At 43.6% G+C, this 17062-nt stretch overlaps 1 long non-coding RNA gene across 2 annotated transcripts; it reads left to right on the top strand.

Moving 5' to 3' along the window:
- Positions 1–533: 533 nt before the first annotated feature.
- Positions 534–15923, top strand: LOC114897572. 2 transcript variants are annotated; one of them, XR_003794222.1, is made up of 7 exons: positions 534–1365; positions 1640–1705; positions 9539–9656; positions 10110–10208; positions 11463–11594; positions 15006–15078; positions 15672–15923. It is a non-coding gene; the product is annotated as an uncharacterized LOC114897572 (long non-coding RNA). The 2 variants fall into 2 exon arrangements; XR_003794221.1 differs by lacking the exon at positions 9539–9656 and having other exon boundaries at positions 537–1365; positions 15672–15908.
- The last annotated feature ends 1139 nt before the right edge of the window (positions 15924–17062 follow it).

Raw genomic sequence — 17062 nt, 5'->3', positions numbered from 1 at the left:
GGACTTACTGTATTTTGGTCCTAAAAACCAAATATGCTACTCCCAGGAGTAGCTACTGTTTGCTTTTCAAGTTTCCAGCAGGGCAGTGGGGCAGATAGCTTTCAATGGTGGAGAAAAAAACTTATATCTCAAATCAGATAATAATATAGGTGGTGCCGTCTGGGCTGGCCCTGCCTCTTTCAGTACGGCAGTCTGGAATTCTAGTCCCAGACTCTGCCCCAAATTCCTCATATAATTCTCCTATTATTCTTAGCTAGACAAACATTGACTGTATGTCTACACTTATTACTTCATTTTAACCTCTGCAACATTTCTATCTGGAAGATATTATCATCCTCATTTTTGTAGATGATGCCACTGAGGCCCAGAGAAGCCGAGTAACTTGTCCAAGTTGGCACAGCCAGACTGCGACCAAGACCATGATAGAATTAGACTCCATATACTTTGAGTCCAAGTTTAATACTTTTTTGTTTTATGAATAAATTTTATTTATTTAAATTTTTTTTTTATTTTTTAGGCCATGCCGTGCAGCATGTGGGATCTTAGTTCCCCAACCAGGGATCAAACCCGTGCCGCTGCAGTGGAAGCGTGTAGTCTTAACCACTGGACTGCCAGGGAAGTCCCTAAACTTTCTTTTTTATGAGCAGTTTTAGGTTCATAGCAAAATTGAGCAGAAAATACAGAAAGTTCCCATATATTCCCTGTTCCCACACATGTACAATAGCCCCCGACCACAGCGGTACATTTGTTACAATCAATGAACTTAGACTGATACTTCACCATCACTCAAAGTCTTAGTTGACAGGCACTAGGGTTCACTCTCGATGTTGTACGTTTCATGGGTTTGGACAAATGTATGAATGACATATATCCATCATAAAATCATACCAAATAGTTTCACTGCCCTAAAAATCCTCTGTGCTCTATCTGTTTATCTCTCTTTCTCTCCTGCCTCTAAAAACCGCAGGTCTTGTTACTGTCTCCTTAGTTTTACCTTTCCCAGAATGTCATAGAGTTGGAATCGTAAGGCATGTAGCCTTTTCAGGTGGCTTCTTTCACTTAGTAATATGCACTTAATGCTCTTTTCAATATAGCAGATACCTCTTGGGTCCAAAAAAGTACCCTCTATTGTCCAGAGTATAAAGGCACTCAAATGTGGCTGATTTTGTCATTGTAATGCATTTGTATAATATGTATTTTTAAGATGCCTTAATTATAGCCGATTGTGAACATGCAGTATGATTTCATTTATCCTGACTTCCCACCTCCTGGCCCTCAGCCTCTCTTGAAGACAGACCGTCTCCCAAGCCCATAGCAACAGGACTCTGAGCTGGTGGCTTCCTTATAACTAATGAGGTGTAAATGGTAAGACAAACAAGATGGGGAGGGAGAAGCCAGGAAGGAAGGTGGGGGGGCGGGGGGGGACGACAAGGACGCAGACACAGAGATGTGGTGACCTCTGATTATCCAAACCTGTTTATTGAACACATTTCTGTGCTAAGACTGCCTGCTGTCTCCAGTCTGCATGCTGCCTTCACTCCTCCTAATTAAAGCCAGCAGGCTAGGATGGAAGAAAACAATTTCAAGGCAAGGGGGTGGGGGAGGGAGCCAGCAATCACTTTCTTTTCTCTCTTTTTAGGGAGACTCTGAGCTTGTTCTAGGTGAAGCTGGCCTGAAGGACATGCCTGGGAAATTAAAATCCAAGGTAGTCAAAGGCAACCTTTGAATTTACTGTGTTCTATTTCACCCGGGCCTCTGGAACTTCCCTAGTGGTCCAGTGGTTAAGACTCCATGCTCCCAATGCAGGGGGCACGGGTTCGATCCCTGGTCAGGGAACTAAGATCCCGCATGCCATAACGGGGATGCCAAAAAAAGAAAAAAAAAAGAAAATACAACGTGTCACCCGGGACTCTGGACTAGGGCTCAGCCTGCTGTAAGAAAGGGAACTATGAATGAGGGCAAGTTAGCCTTTGTTAGGCCAATGCTCCCAAGCTGCATGACTCTCTCTCTCCTTGCCTGGATTATTGCTGGAGTCTCAGCTGGAGGAAATAGCTATTCAGAAATGACTGCGTTTGCCACCCCTCTCCTTTCTTCAGTCTACAACACAAGTGGTCCTCAAATTGTGGTGGACATCAAAATGACCCAGAGGGCTTTTTAAAATACAGATAGCTGGGCCCCATCCCTGAGTTTCTGATTCAGTAGAACTGGGTGGGATCCAAGAATATGCGTTTCTAACAAGTTCCCAGGTGATGCTGATACTGCTGGTCTGGGGACCACACTTCGAGAACCACTGCCTCAATCAGCTCTTCCCAGACTTTCTCATGTATAGACCTTCAAAGTCATACATTCTTTTTTATATTCTTCCAAATTTTATTGTATTTTATTTTAAGAATGATAAACTTTATTTTTTAAAATTTATTTTCCATTGAAGTATAGTTGAATTACAATGTTGTGTTAATTATAGAAAATTTACTCAGTTATACATATATATAAATTCTTTTTCATATTCTTTTCCATTATGGTTTATCACAGATTGAACATAGTTTCCTGTGCTATACAGTAGGACCTTGTTGTTTATCCATTCCATATATACCAGTTGGCATCTGCTAATCCCAAACTCCCAATCCAACCCTCTCCTATCTCCCTCCCCCTTGGCAACCACCAGTCTGTTCTCTATGTCCCTGATTCTATTTCTGTTTCATAGATAAGTTCACTTGTGTCATATGTTAGATTCCACATATAGGTGATATATAGTATTTGTCTTTTTCTGACTTACTTCACTTAGGATGATAATCTCTAGTTGCATCCATGTTGCTGCAAATGGCATTATTTTGTTCTTTCTTATGGCTAATATTCCATTGTACATATGTACCACATCTTCTTTATCCATTCATCTGTCACTGGACATATAGGTTGTTTCCACGTCTTGGCTATTGTGAATAGTGCTGCTATGAACATAAGGGTACATGTATCTATTTGAATTATAGTTTTGTCTGGATATATGCCCAGGAGAGGGATTGCTGGATCATACAGTAATTCTATTTTTAGTTTTCTGAGGAACCTCCATACCGTTTTTCACAGTGGGTGCATCAACTTACATTCCCAGCTAACAGTGTAGGAGGGTTCCCTTTCCCCTACACCCTCTCCAGCATTTGTTATTTGTAGACTTTTTAGTGATGGCCATTCTGACCAGCGCAAAGTCATGCATTCTTGAATTTTCCTGATTTGTATTATCCCCACAATACATGGAGCTGGATTGTGCCATCATGAGAGGTAATGTCTTCAGCTCAGGGCATTTGTATTGCTAAGGCCGTGGGGCAGGGAATGGGGAGGCTTTAATATTGGATTATAATTTCTGTTTGGAAGACAGAATCTATACCTGTTTTTCTGGTTCCACTAAAACTTCTTGGCTGGTGGGGATACTCAGCAGGGCGGCCCTGTGTTTCCTCCCCAGGGGGGCTGTGAGAGTGTATGTTTATCAGAAGGGGTTGCCGGTGACTGGGTTTAATAAACGTACCCCCAAAATGCAGCCCCTTGGCTTATTGAATATTTCAAGCTGAAGGAATTTGAGAAACAGCAGGAGCAGGAAGGATTTTCTGACCCTCCCCTGAAGCAAATCATAAGACCCTCACATAAGAGATGTCCTCCCTCTACCCGGAGGAGGAACCGCTTGTCTCTGAAGATGGAGGGATGCTGACAGCATGTGAGCCAACAGCCCTTGCTCAGTTTCTTCCAGTTTACTAGTCTTAGCTCTTCGTCCTGTCACGCTTTTCCATGACTCTCCTCTTCTCCTCAAACCTGGCGCAGAAGGCCGTTTCTGGGGTCTTTATTTCCTATGAAGGCTCCTGTATCACATAAAGCTTGTGTTAAATACATTTGTATGCTTTTCTGGTGCTAATCTGTCTTTGGTTTTAGGGGTCTCAGGTGAGAACTTAGAAGGGTGGAGGAAAAAGATATTTTTTCTCCCGTACACGGGGTTAAGAAACTTCAGAAAGATTACTGGATGCCTCTTAGACACTTTTTTTTTTTTGCTGTACGCGGGCCTCTCACTGTCGCGGCCTCTCCCGTTGCGGAGCACAGGCTCCGGACGCGCAGGCTCAGCGGCCATGGCTCACGGGCCCAGCCGCTCTGCGGCATGTGGGATCTTCCCGGACTGGGGCACGAACCCGTGTCCCCTGCATCGGCAGGCGGACTCTCAACCACTGTGCCACCAGGGAAGCCCATCTTAGACACTTTTTTATCTCTGGTTCTGAGGATCCAAATCGTCTTTGTCATCTAGATTGGCCACTGAGGCAGGGGGCGTGTCAGGTACCCTGGAAGACGCCTCTGTCCCTCTGCCCCCTGCCCCTTCCACCCTTCCTCAACGGGCTGCAGGCACACGTGGGAAGTTAAACCTTCCGTCTCTTCCCAGTATCTGACATGCTTTGTAAGGAGAGGAAAAGGTAAAAGCATAAGGACCAGCTGAAGCCCTGGAGTGAGATGGGTGGGGCAGGGTGAAAAGGGAAAACAATCAGGTATTTTGCATCCTTGATTGTAGGGAAAGGCATGGGTTTGGCTTCAGACAGACCCAAGGTTGAATTCTAGCAACTCCACTTAGACTTTGGGCCAAATACTTAAGCTTTCTTTGTCATCCATGAAATGAAAATAATGATGATCATGATGGTGATAAATTTAGTGCCTCCTTCTCCATTGCCCCACCCTCTCCTGCTGAGGTGAGAAGTGTTTGCTTTTGTCTGGGCTTCCCATTGTAGGGGAGAAAGACATAAACTGTGTCAATCTACATCAGATGCTGCCTTTGCGATGGGAGTCGCCTTTTAAAAGGGAGCGTTCTGTGGAGAAGGTGAAGCTTAAGACCCAAGCTAGAATTTCAGTCTTCCAAGGCAAAACTCACTTGGGGTGAGGGTGGGTCGGAGATTTTCTGTTGTTGGTCAAAACCCCCCTGCAAATCACCTGTCTGGTTCTCATCCCTGGATCTTAGAAAGTGGGTATTTGCACCACCTTTGCAATTGCCATGCTCGCTGCGGGAGAGGCTTCTCTATGAGAGCGAGCGGGTAAGCAAGACCCTTTCTGGGCCTTAACAGGGTTCTGTTAGTTTCTGCCCACAATCTGGTGGTGCGTGCGTGTGTGTGTGTAAAATTATATATACATATAAAATAGCTATATAGAAAAATAAATAGATATATATGTATATATAATAGCTATATATATTTATATATATAAAGTAGTACTATATATGATAACTCTAGATGGTAAAATTATATATATTACATATATGTATATATAATAGCTATATAAAAATATATAAAAATAAACATATAAATAGATACATATTTATATATGTACATATAATAGCTATATATAATAGTTATATATATTATATATATAAAGTAGTACTATATATGATAACTCTGTAGATGGTAAAATTATATATATTACATATATGTATATATAATAGCTATACATAAATATATAAAATATATATAAATATATACATATTTATGTATATATAATAGTTTTATATAAATATATAATATATATATGTATTTATATATATAATAGCTATATATAAATAAATATATAAAATAGATACATATTTATATATGTATATATACTAGCTCTATATATGTGTATATATATTGAATTGTACTGTATATAATAACACTGTAGATGTTACTTGTTGCTGTTGTTACTTGTTTCCAAGATAGGCTGTGGCAAATGCTACACTAGTGGTAGCAGTGAAGGGCCCCGGGGCACAGGTGAGGTGGTTGGCAGTGCTTGAAGGAAGAGGAATGCAGTTGGCAGGAAGGGCACCTCGGGCAGAAGGAGGGGCCTGAGCAAAGGCGCTTATCCAGACAGCTCGCATCCTGGATGAAGTGATGGAGGGCAGTGCAGGAGCACGGATAGAGCTGTGGCCTCTGGCCCCGGGTTCCTGTACCCTCCCCATCACCTCAGGGCTTTCCAAACCACTGAGATGATAGCAATTCATTTGTCCTGAAGGACAAACTCCATGCCCTTGCTTTACTCTAATCCTGCCTTCTTTGGGTGTCAGATTCCAAACAGCCCAGGAATGGTGCAGCTCTGTCCACACGTGGCTTTTTGAGAGGCCGATTGTAACCTTTTGGGTCCCTGGGTAGCTCACCTCTCCGGTTGTTTGGCCCATTTGCTATAAATGACTATCTCTAGCATTTGGTTAATTATGTGATTACAGCACCCAGTGACAAGGAGAAAATTAAAAACCCGTGCTGCATTTTCTATAACACTTTATTGTACTATGCAAAAGAGGGCAAAGGTGGGCTTACCTGGTGGCGCAGTGGTTGCGAGTCCGCCTGCCGATGCAGGAGACGCGGGTTCGTGCCCCGGTCCGGGAGGATCCCGCATGCCGTGGGGCGGCTGGGCCCGTGGGCCATGGCCGCTGAGCCTGCGCGTCCGGAGCCTGTGCTCCGCAGCGGGAGGGGCCACAGCAGTGAGAGGCCCGCGTACCGCAAAAAAAAACACAAGAAAGCGCTCAGCCAGACATTTCCCTTCCTAATTTCAGTAAAGGCCAGGAAATTGTGGGCTTTGTGCTGAGTGTACTCTGGGCTTTGTGCTACGTAGAACACAGATTCAGCCTGGGCTCTGCGTTGGATCTTTATTTCTTTATATTCACCTGTTGTGATTGTGCCTCCTTAGAAAAGCCCAGGAGACACAGACGAGGGTGCACCGCTAACATGTAAAGACTACATTTCTTGGAGCCAAGAGACCCGAGTTTGCTTCCTAACTCTGCCACCTGCCTGGTGTCTGATGTTGGGCTGGTGCTTACTCTCTCTAAGCTTTGGTTTCCTCACTTATAAAATGGAGAGTTCTAAGATGCACTTTTTTTTTTCCTCACACTTTACCATCTCTGAAATCAGGATGCCCTTGTAACAGATGGTGTTTGGGCAGGTGTCAAAGTTTAACTGACCTCATTTTTTCTTTTTTAGTGTTCCATAAAATAATATTGGCTCTTAGAATTGGCATTTTAGGCTTGATGAAATAAGGTACTGTGTAGTCTCATAGGGATCTGAAGAGGAAATAGATGTAATCCACGTGGCTCCCTATAATATTGTAAGACTCCGAGGATATGAATTCTAATTCTGGCACGTTGGTGTCACCTAGGCAAGTTATTCAAACTTGACTTTCTCCTCCGGGCAATAGAATAATCCCCCAAATCTCCTTAAGAATTATCATAAGGCAGTCTGGGACTGAAGAAGTAAAGATTAGAAGACAATATTATCTGTACCGTCTCTACCTTCAACAAATGTCTGTGGATATGCAAAGATTCATGGAGGACAGAAAGATGAAGAAAAGCTGGTCGCAGATGGGGCTTATGGTTTATGGGTTGAGGTGGCATATCTGGACGCAATAATATTAATATACTATGTACTATTAATACACTAATATTAATAATACAAATCCAAGGTGCAATGGGATACATGCAGTAACTGTAATACAAAAAGCATTGTGAATAGAAGAGAGAATTTCAGCAAAGGCAGGAAATAGAACATTGGCTTTGAATCTTGAACTATGTCTAGGGTTTGAAAGTGCAGAAATGAAGGAAATGGACAATGAAACATACTAGAAAAGAGTAGGGTGTGCTCAAGAGGTGACATGTGATCTAGTTTGACTCTAGTGTTTGGGGGCTTGAGGGACACGTAAGAGGACATGACAGCAACTCTGTAAATGGCCCCACTGTCAGCCTGCTTACTCAAGCTAAGCACTTCGAAGTCACCTCTGAAGTCTTTCACTCTTTTTCCTCTGCCGCCCTCACGTGTGATCCCAGAGTACATTTTGGTGATCTACATCCCCGACATACCAAGACTCAGTTCATCTGTCTGTCTCTCTTGCTTCCACCCTGGTCCAAGCCACAATCATCTCTCACTTGAACTTGACCTCAGCTTCCAACTGGGCTCTCAGCTTCATCCCTTGCCCCACTGCCATCCCTTGTAACTGACCCACTGAAATTGAATATCACATTAGTTTGCTTCCTTGCTTAAAATCTACTAATGGCTTCTCATCAGACATGGAGTGAAAATCCAGATTTCTCCCCTTGCCTGCAAGACCTCAGTGGTCCATGCATGTCCCCTCCCCACCCTCTTCTTACACTGCTCTTCCCCATGTATCAGATAACCTGCCCTCTGTGGTCTGCTTCATGGTTACGCCAGGTCTTTGTCTTGGCTGGGTCCTCTATTTGACACCCTTACCCCCTAGAGGGTCACATGGCTTGCGCTTTGTTATTCACATCTCAGCTTAAATGTCAGTTGCTCTGATGCTCTAGCAAAACTTCCCTGCTGTCGTCTGTCACTCAGCTTCCTTTTTCTTCACAGCATTTATCACCATTTGAAATTTTTGCTTGCTTGCTTAATTGATCTCCCTTCTACTATTGTACTATGAAACTAGGAACTTTTTAAAAATTTCTCTTTGACATTAAAAAGATTGAAATATAGCTGATATATATTATATAAGTTATAGATGTACAATATAGTGACTCACAATTTTTAAAGGTTATTCTTCATATATAGTTATTTTAAAACATTTGCTATATCCCTCGTGTTGTACAACATATCCTTGTAGCTTATTTATTTTTTTATTTGTCTGTTTTTTGGCCACGCCATGCGGCTTGTGGGATCTTAGTTCCCCGACCAGGGATTGAACCCGTGCCCCTTGTAGTGGAAGCTCCACAGAGTCCTAACCACTGGACGGCCAGGGAATTCCCGACATACTCTCGTAGCTTATCGTACACTTCATGAAACTAGAAATCTTGACGGTCTTATTTCCCTAGTATCTCTCGTGTCCGGAACAGTGCCTTACACTTACTAGATATGTGTTGAATAAATAAGCAAGGCTGGAACAGAGGTGGAGGCTGGGTTTTGGAGTGCTTGGTGCCATGCTAAGGAGTCTGGACTCCGCTTAATAATCAAGAGGAGGGCTTCCCTGGTGGCGCAGTGGTTGAGAGTCCGCCTGCCGATGCAGGGGACACGGATTCGTGCCCCGGTCTGGGAAGATTCCCACATGCTGCGGAGCGGCTGGGCCATCGGAGAGGCCATGGCAGCTGAGCCTGCGCGTCCGGAGCCTGTGCTCCGCAATGGGAGAGGCCACAGCAGTGAGAGGCCCACGTACCAGAAAAAAAAAAAAAAAAAAAGAGGAGAAGCACTGTGAGTCTTTGAGCAGGGGATTAACACAATTAGAATTAAACTTTAGGAGTATTAGCTAGTGGCAGGGTGAAAGATGAATTAGGAAGGAGACTAGAAGTAAGAGGTTACTTAGGAAACCAAACCTCAAGTACTAGACTACTTGACTTTTTCTAAACTATTTGTTGATTTTCTGCCTTCTTTCTTTAGCCTTGTGCACAAGAAGTAGTATTTGGATGCTCATATAATCCCCTGGGCATAAACCACTACAGCATCTATCACTTTCAGATGTCCTTCTTTGTACTCATTTGTTTCCTCCTCCTTTCCTCCCACCACTAGGCTCCGGCCTCATCGAGGCTGTGGACCATGTCTTGTTTTTCTCTTGCTCTCAGAGTCTGACACAATAGAAGGCACATGGCAAGTGCTTAATACATGTTTGTGGAGTGAACAGATGTGAAAAGTAAACACCTTCAAGTGTCTGTGGAACGCTATTATCCTGACTCATTTCAGGTTGGTCAATAGGCAAAAGCCTTTCTTGTTGCAGAAATCTAGAAATGAAGGCTTTAACGACTTGGGAGGCTGAGGTACAGAGATAAAAGAATGATGAGTGAAAAGATGATGAGATTTTATTTTAGTCTCTTCTCTAGACTTTGACCTATTACAGAGTTTTTCAGGTCATAAATGAAGAAGAGATGTTTAGATCATTTCTAGGAGTGCTGAGAAGGTGTCTGTGGTCATAATTCAGTATGTTTTATTTTGGGAACGAGAAATCCTATTTTCATTTCATTTGTTGTTTCTAAGCTCTGAAGATTGTCAATTAGCCCTTGCCCTCACTGGATGCCTCGGTAAATTTTTAAAATTCATGGTCCTTGAAAAAACAAAGCAAACAACCCTATTATTTTTTTCTGCACTTTTGTATCTTTATTATAGCACTCATTATAGCTTGCTTTTTTTTTTTTTCAGGCCACACCATGCGGCATGTGGGATCTTAGTTCCCTGACCAGGGATCGAACCCGGGTCCCCTGCGGTGGGAGCGCAGAGTCTTAACCATTGGACCGCCAGGTAAGTCCCTATAGCCTGCTTTATATTATGGTTATTCTTTGGTGAGTCTTCTCTGCTAGATTTTTTAAAAAAATTAATTAATTTATTATTTGTTTTTGGTTGCATTGGGTCTTTGTTGCTGTGTTCGGGCTTTCTCTAGTTGCAGCGAGCCAGGGTTATTCTTCGTTGAGGTGTGCAGGCTTCTTGTTGTGGTGGCTTCTCTTGTTGTGGAGCACAGGCTCTAGGTGTGCGGGCTTCAGTAGCTGTGGCACACAGACTCAGTAGTTGTGGCTTCTGGGATCTAGAGCACAGGCTCAGTAGTTGTGGTGCACGGGCTTAGTTGCTCTGCGGCATGTGGAATTATCCCAGACCAGGGCTCGAATCGGTGTCCCCTGCATTGGCAGGTGGGTTCTTAACCACTGTGTCACCAGGGAAGCCCTCTGCTAGATTTTTAAGGTAGGCACTATGCTCATTCATTTCTTAGCATGGAGCCACGTACATGGAAGGGGCTTAATTGATGCAGGTTATATTGAATTTATTAAAATTGTTCATTAAGAGCCAGAGAAGGGGGCTTCCCTTGTGGCACAATGGTTGGGAGTCCACCTGCCGATGCAGGGGATACAGGTTCGTGCCCTGGTCTGGGAGGATCCCACGTGCCGCGGAGCGGCTGGGCCCGTGAGCCATGGCCACTGAGCCTGCGCGTCCGGAGCCTGTGCTCCGCAACGGGAGAGGCCACAGCAGTGAGAGGCCCGCGTACCGCAAAAAAAAAAAAAAAAAAAAGTACCAGAGAAGGGACTGTTTAGCTTTTTCTCAGTCCCCACAGAAACTAGGAGTTCATGTAATGTTTTTTCATCTTTGTTAGAGCTGAAAACATTTGTACATTGCCTTCAGATAATTCACAAAAATTGTGTATACCTGTTGTATGGGTCTATCTATCATCTATGTATGTAAGCATGTATGTATATATGTATCTGTCCGTTTTCTATCTGTCTATCTATATCTATCTATCTATCTATAATGTATGTATGTACATATTGATCATCTATATATGTATGTATGTATCTATTATCTATCATCTATGTATGTATGTATGTAGTATGTATTTGTCTATTATCTATCATCTATCTATCTATCTATATCTATCTGAGTCTAACAATACAGCCGTCTCTCTCACATTAGATAGCTGTTCAGAAACTGGGTGATATCTGCGGTGTGAAGATTGCCCTTGAAAGACCTCTATTGATGTCTTTTTGACATTTTTGCATTATTTTGCAGCTTCCGGAGTGTGGGCAGGAGCGATTCCCTGAGTCTTTTTCAACGATGACTTCTGTGTTTTCCTAAGAGGAGGACTCTGTTTGAGGTGGTGAGCAGAGTCAGAGCTTAAAGTGATTCTTCCTTGAAGAGCAGGTAGCTGCAAAGGCTCTCTGTGGTCTTGGGCTGAACTTGAGTTGTACAGATATGTTTAGCTCTGGCGTAGGCACTCAGAACCCCAGGAGATGTTGGTTCTGAATCTCGAGGGGGCCTTGGAAATCCCTAATGGGATTGTTGGAGCTGCCGTCACTGGCACATTCGTCCCCAAAGGTCTGATTCTCTAGACTCAGTCAGAGCTTGGTCAGGCAGCCCCCTTCTCGTTCCCCTTAACTCAAGAGGAAATCAGCAAACTGGGAATGGGAAGGCCAACTTCCAAACCGCAGCTTGGTAGGACCTGTGAAACCTAGGCAGGTACTGGTGGCAAATGGTCTTCTTGGCTGCCGGACTGTGGTCATGCTAGAAATCAGGATTCAGTCCATACATCCAGGTAGACATCCAAGTTGCTTTACTCCATGAGCCCTAGCTTCTTTTGGGGGGTTTGATTTTAAGTCTATGTTTCACAGAGCTAATTAAAAAATCCTAGTATTGATGTATGTATGTATGGAGCCTGGAGAAGAGAAACCTGAGGCCTTGGGGAAATGCATCAGAGTGAGGCCGGGAGATAGTCAGTGCCTTTAAAAGATTCACAAAGGTGGCCCCAGCAGTTAAAAGGAACCCCTGTGAGCCAGCCCCGAGCCAGCCATCTTCAAATGATAGCTTGGGAGGGAAAATTTCCAACAGCCGTCCATTGACGGCTGACAGTTATTGATTTCCTGAAGAAGCCATGGCACTAGGTATAACTGGCCACAGAGAAGAGTATTATACAGAATGGTACCTGTAAGAATGAACAAGTTACTGATCCTCTGAAGATAAATCAGTATAAAAGATTTTTACATAAGTGGTCATGTCAATGATGGGGAAAAATGATTACGGTCAAATGAACTAAATAGATTCTGGAGGTGGAAGAGAGAGGACTTTGGGATGAACAAGCACCATGCCCACAAGTCAGGCCAGGTGATGATTTCTTGGTTTCTGGGTTATTTTCTAACCTGGGTCACTGAAGGGGAGGGTGTTAGCCACGAAGTTCCTACTGCAGAGGTAAAACCCATCAATTTATTCTTCCTGCCAATGGACCACCTGTAGAGATGACCTAGAGGGCATGATATATATATAGCTCTTTCTTGTCTGGCAGGGGGGAGGTTAGGGACAGTTCTGCACAGAGGCAGAAGAATGGCCATACCACGCTGTGGCTGCAGCTCCCTCGAAGAGGTCAGGAGCCCTCAGGGTGGATGAACAGGCAGCTGCAAGGCGTCGCCCAAGGAGACGGTCCTGAGACTGTAGTTATGGGTCTAGCTGGTAGATTCCTCCGTGTGCGCCCAGCACAGGCACTCACTACCTGTGGGACCTGGTGCCTTGGATTCCTTGCCTGTCAAGTGGGGATAATAAAGGTACCTCCTGCATAGGCTTTTGCTGGGGAAAAAACCCACTACGTATTATTATAGAGCAGGTGTCCACAAATTATAGCCGGTGGGCTAAACCCAGCAAGCCACCTGTTTTTGTAAATAAAGCTTGATTGGACTTCCGCCACACCCATTCGTTTCCTGTTGTCTGTGGCTGCTTTCAGGCCACAACGGCAGAGCTGAGTAGTTGTGACAGATGCCATACATCCCACAAAGCCTAACATATTTATTCTCTGGCGCTTACAGAAGAAGTTTCCTGACTTCGGTAAGAAGCATAAAAATTAGGAGGAACAACTATGAAAGAGAATTTGCAAAGTGTCTTAGCGTTGGTAGATAAGAAGACTAGGGGTGGGGTACATGTGGGGAGGTGGGGTTTGACTCACAACCTTAATTTTTCCAAAATGCGTGTGTGTCAGTCATATTTAGAATGCAGCCCCGTGGTATTTTCCACTGCGTCCCATGCACAGAGTTATGCTTCCTGACTGCCAGCACACCAGGCTTTATCCCCTGCCAGGGAAGTGTGTCGGCTGTTCCTACTTGGCCTCTCTTTTGACCTTTGGGCTTTCTACCCATGCTTCTCTGATCATGGAACACAGTTGTATGTTGGGATCTCAGGATGGTAGGAATGAGTTGCCAGAGCGGGAGACACAGGACTGCATTTTTGTTTATTGTGTTTGAGTTAACGTGTTTCCATGATCTCCCTTCAGGCAGAAGGGAGTCTGCAGCCTCATAAAAAAAAAAATCAGTGTACTTTCCTAGTGATCAGAGATTTGGGCTCACTCAGGGGAATGCTCAGAAAATGCTTTGAATTTGAAGCCTGATGGGGCAGGACCAGGCTTTGTGGTATCACTGGAAGAATTCATATAAACCAGCTTTAACTGAAACATCCCTGTTCCCTCTCAGGGGCTGAAGCCTGAGGGTTGATACTGAATAGGCTTCAGGAATCATCCTGAAGTGTCCTTAGGAAGGAGATCTGGGTTTTGATGGTATTTATAATATGCTGTTACCTGGGGGAGCTGACTCCCAAACTAACAAACGACTTTGAAGGATTAGGGTCTTAGAATGACAAAATGACAGGGACAGCAAGGCCCTAGAGACCATCCAACTGCACCCTCTTCAGGAGGCAGAAAAAGAGACCCAGAAATGAGATGAGCCCAATCCAAAGCCATACTGTCAATCACAAACCAATGCTCTGTCATTAAAGAAGGTGACATGAAAGGTCTGACTCCGTGGGACCCCCAGACCTCTAGGCTGTTTTGACGTTTTTATTAGGAGATTTGTGAGTGGTTTTCTGTACCTATATTTATACATGTTTAGGTCAAATAGGTTAACTTGAATGTCAGGTTTTACTCTTTTGGTTAGAAATATATTAACCTAGTGTGTTAACACTGGTTCTTGCCTGCAACTAGAAAGCTCTGGTTGGCATTATATATATGTTTATATATATACATATAAATCAGAGCTTATTACTGTGCAAATATATAATAGATATCATATAGTATATTATAATTCAGTTGGAGAACTAATTCTATCCAGAAAATGCAGTGGATTTGATAGATACAATATTTCTAAGTATGGCATCTATTAGGTGATGGCTAATGAAAGGGTTTCCCAGTAGGGAAATAATTTGGGACCACTGATCTAGATCAGGGTCAACAAACTATAGCTGGCAGGCCAAACTTGTTTTTGCAAGTAAAAGTTTATTAGAACCCAGACACACTCATCATACTGTCTGTGGCTGCTCTCCTAATAGCAGCAGAGATGAGAAGTTACAACAGAGACCACATAGGCCCCCAAAGCCTAAAGTGTTTGCCTTTTGGCCCATTACAGAAAAAGCTTGTAGACCTCTGAGCTGGTCTGCCCTCTCATTTCTCATATCCCGTGAGGACTCTAGCCTGGGAGGTAGAGGGACCGGCCCTGGGTCCCGTGGCTGCGCCAGGAAGAGCCTGAACGGAAACTGTCTTGTCTTTTCTGTTTCCCTTTTTGTGCTTCTGGGCCTACATCACAGGGTACCGCCCACACCTGCTCAACGCTCTGCTTCTCCATCCATTTACATCAGGAGGAATTGGGTCCTATGAAGAGTAAGTTTTTGAAAAGGGAAAGGGAGGGAAAGGTCTGGAATATGGTGACTCTTGGGGTCCAGGTAGGTCACAGGGGGAGATTTGGGCAGGGTCCACAGAAAGAGGGAATTCATAGTTGGGTGTGGTCAACTTCTTCAACTTAACATTTTTAGTTTTTCTGCTGTAGGAGGCTTAGGTCCCAGCATTTACAGAGCATGTATTATGTGCCAAGCCCTGGCTATGTCTTTGTAAGGGTATGTCATCAATTCTTAGGACAAACATATGGGGTAGGGGGTATTTTTATTCCTATTTCAAAGAGGATGAGACAGAGGCACAGAGATGTAAAGTCACATGGCCACTATCACAGAGCTGGAACATGGTAGGGCTGGGCTTTGGACCAGTGAAGATAAACTCTTCACAGGCTAGCCTCATCTTAATAGCCCCTTGTATACAACATTCTTGCTTCTTTTCTGATGCTGGGCCTGTCATAATGGGGAGAAGCACTTATTTCTTCTTTGGGAAAAAAAGCAGAATTTACATTTATATTAACTCTAGTTTCCTTCTCTGTGACTCAGCACAGAGAATCTTTCTTACAGGGCTCTGTTTTGTTCCAGGATGAAGCTGCTCATCCTTCAGACACCGCATATAGAAGAAGCAACTAATAATAATAATAATGCTTACCTCCTGTTTACAGGACCCTTTTCCATATAATTTACTCCAAGAGACCAGGATGCTCCAAGACAGAGAAAGAATAAGATTAATTTCTAGGGAAGGAAGTTCTGTAACTGAATCCAAATTATAATTTGAAAATAATAAACAAATCCAAATGGAATTATCTTTGAAACTGTCTTTACTGTGATTAGAAAGGAAATCATCTTTAGAAAAACAACGCTTAACATTTTATTTATTTATTTATTTTTGGCTGCCTTGGGTCTTCGTTGCTGCACGTGGGCTTTCTCTAATTGTGGTGAACAGGGGCTACTCTCCGTTGTGGTGGGCGGGCTTCTCATTACGGTAGCTTCTCTTATTGTGGAGCACGGGCTCTAGAGCACAGGCTCAGTAGTTGTGGCACATGGGCTCAGTAGTTGTGGCACTCAGGCTCTAGAGCGCAGGCTCAGTAGTTGTGGCGCACAGGCTTAGTTGCTCCACGGCACGTGGGATCTTCCCGGACCAGGGCTCGAAACCGTGTCCCCTGCATTGGCAGGTGGATTCTTAACCACTGCGCCACCAGGGAATTCCAGACAATTAACATTTTTTTAGAAACTTTTTTTTTTGGAAATCACTAGAGACTCATAGAAAGTTACAAGAAAAGAAAAAATATATATATACAGGGAAGACCTATTTTCCCCGAATGGTAACATCTTGCATAGCTAGAGTATAATATCAAAACCAGGAAATTGACATTGGTACAAACGTCCACCCACAAAACTTATTCAGCTTTCAGTAGTTTGACATATACTCATTTGTGTGCATATATGTATAGTTCTTTGCAATTTTAACACGTGTACATTTGTGTAGCCGTGACTGCAATCAAGATATGAATTGTTTCATCACCACCAGGCTCCCTTGTGCAACTGCTTTATAACCACCCCCATGGCCCCTATCAACCATGTCTCTGTTATCTCTCTGTATAATATTGTTATTTCAAGGTGTTAAATGCAGTCATGCAGTATTTAGCCTTCTGAGACTGATTTTCTTTTTCCCCTTTTTTTTTTGGTCACACTACAGGGCTTGCGGGATCATTGTTCCCGACCAGGGATTGAACCCGGGCCCTCGGCAGTGAAAGCGCTGAGTCCTAACCACTGGACCACCAGGGAATTCCCCGAGGCTGATTTTTTTAACTCAGCAGAATGCCCTTGAGATCCATCTAAGTTGTTACATGTGTCAGTGGTTCATTCCTTTTTATGGCTGTGTAGTATTCCATGGTGAGGATGTACCACTGTTTGTTTAACAGTTCACCTGTTGAAGGACATTTTAGTTGTTTCCAGTTTGTTTGACTATTGTA

The sequence above is a fragment of the Monodon monoceros genome, unplaced genomic scaffold (genome assembly GCF_005190385.1).
Source record: "Monodon monoceros isolate NGI ecotype Baffin Bay Population unplaced genomic scaffold, NGI_Narwhal_1 Super_Scaffold_17, whole genome shotgun sequence".
NCBI classification, from domain to species: Eukaryota; Metazoa; Chordata; class Mammalia; order Artiodactyla; family Monodontidae; genus Monodon; species Monodon monoceros.
Note: the sequence above shows the minus strand (reverse complement) of the source record. Positions and strands in the feature narration are given on the sequence as shown.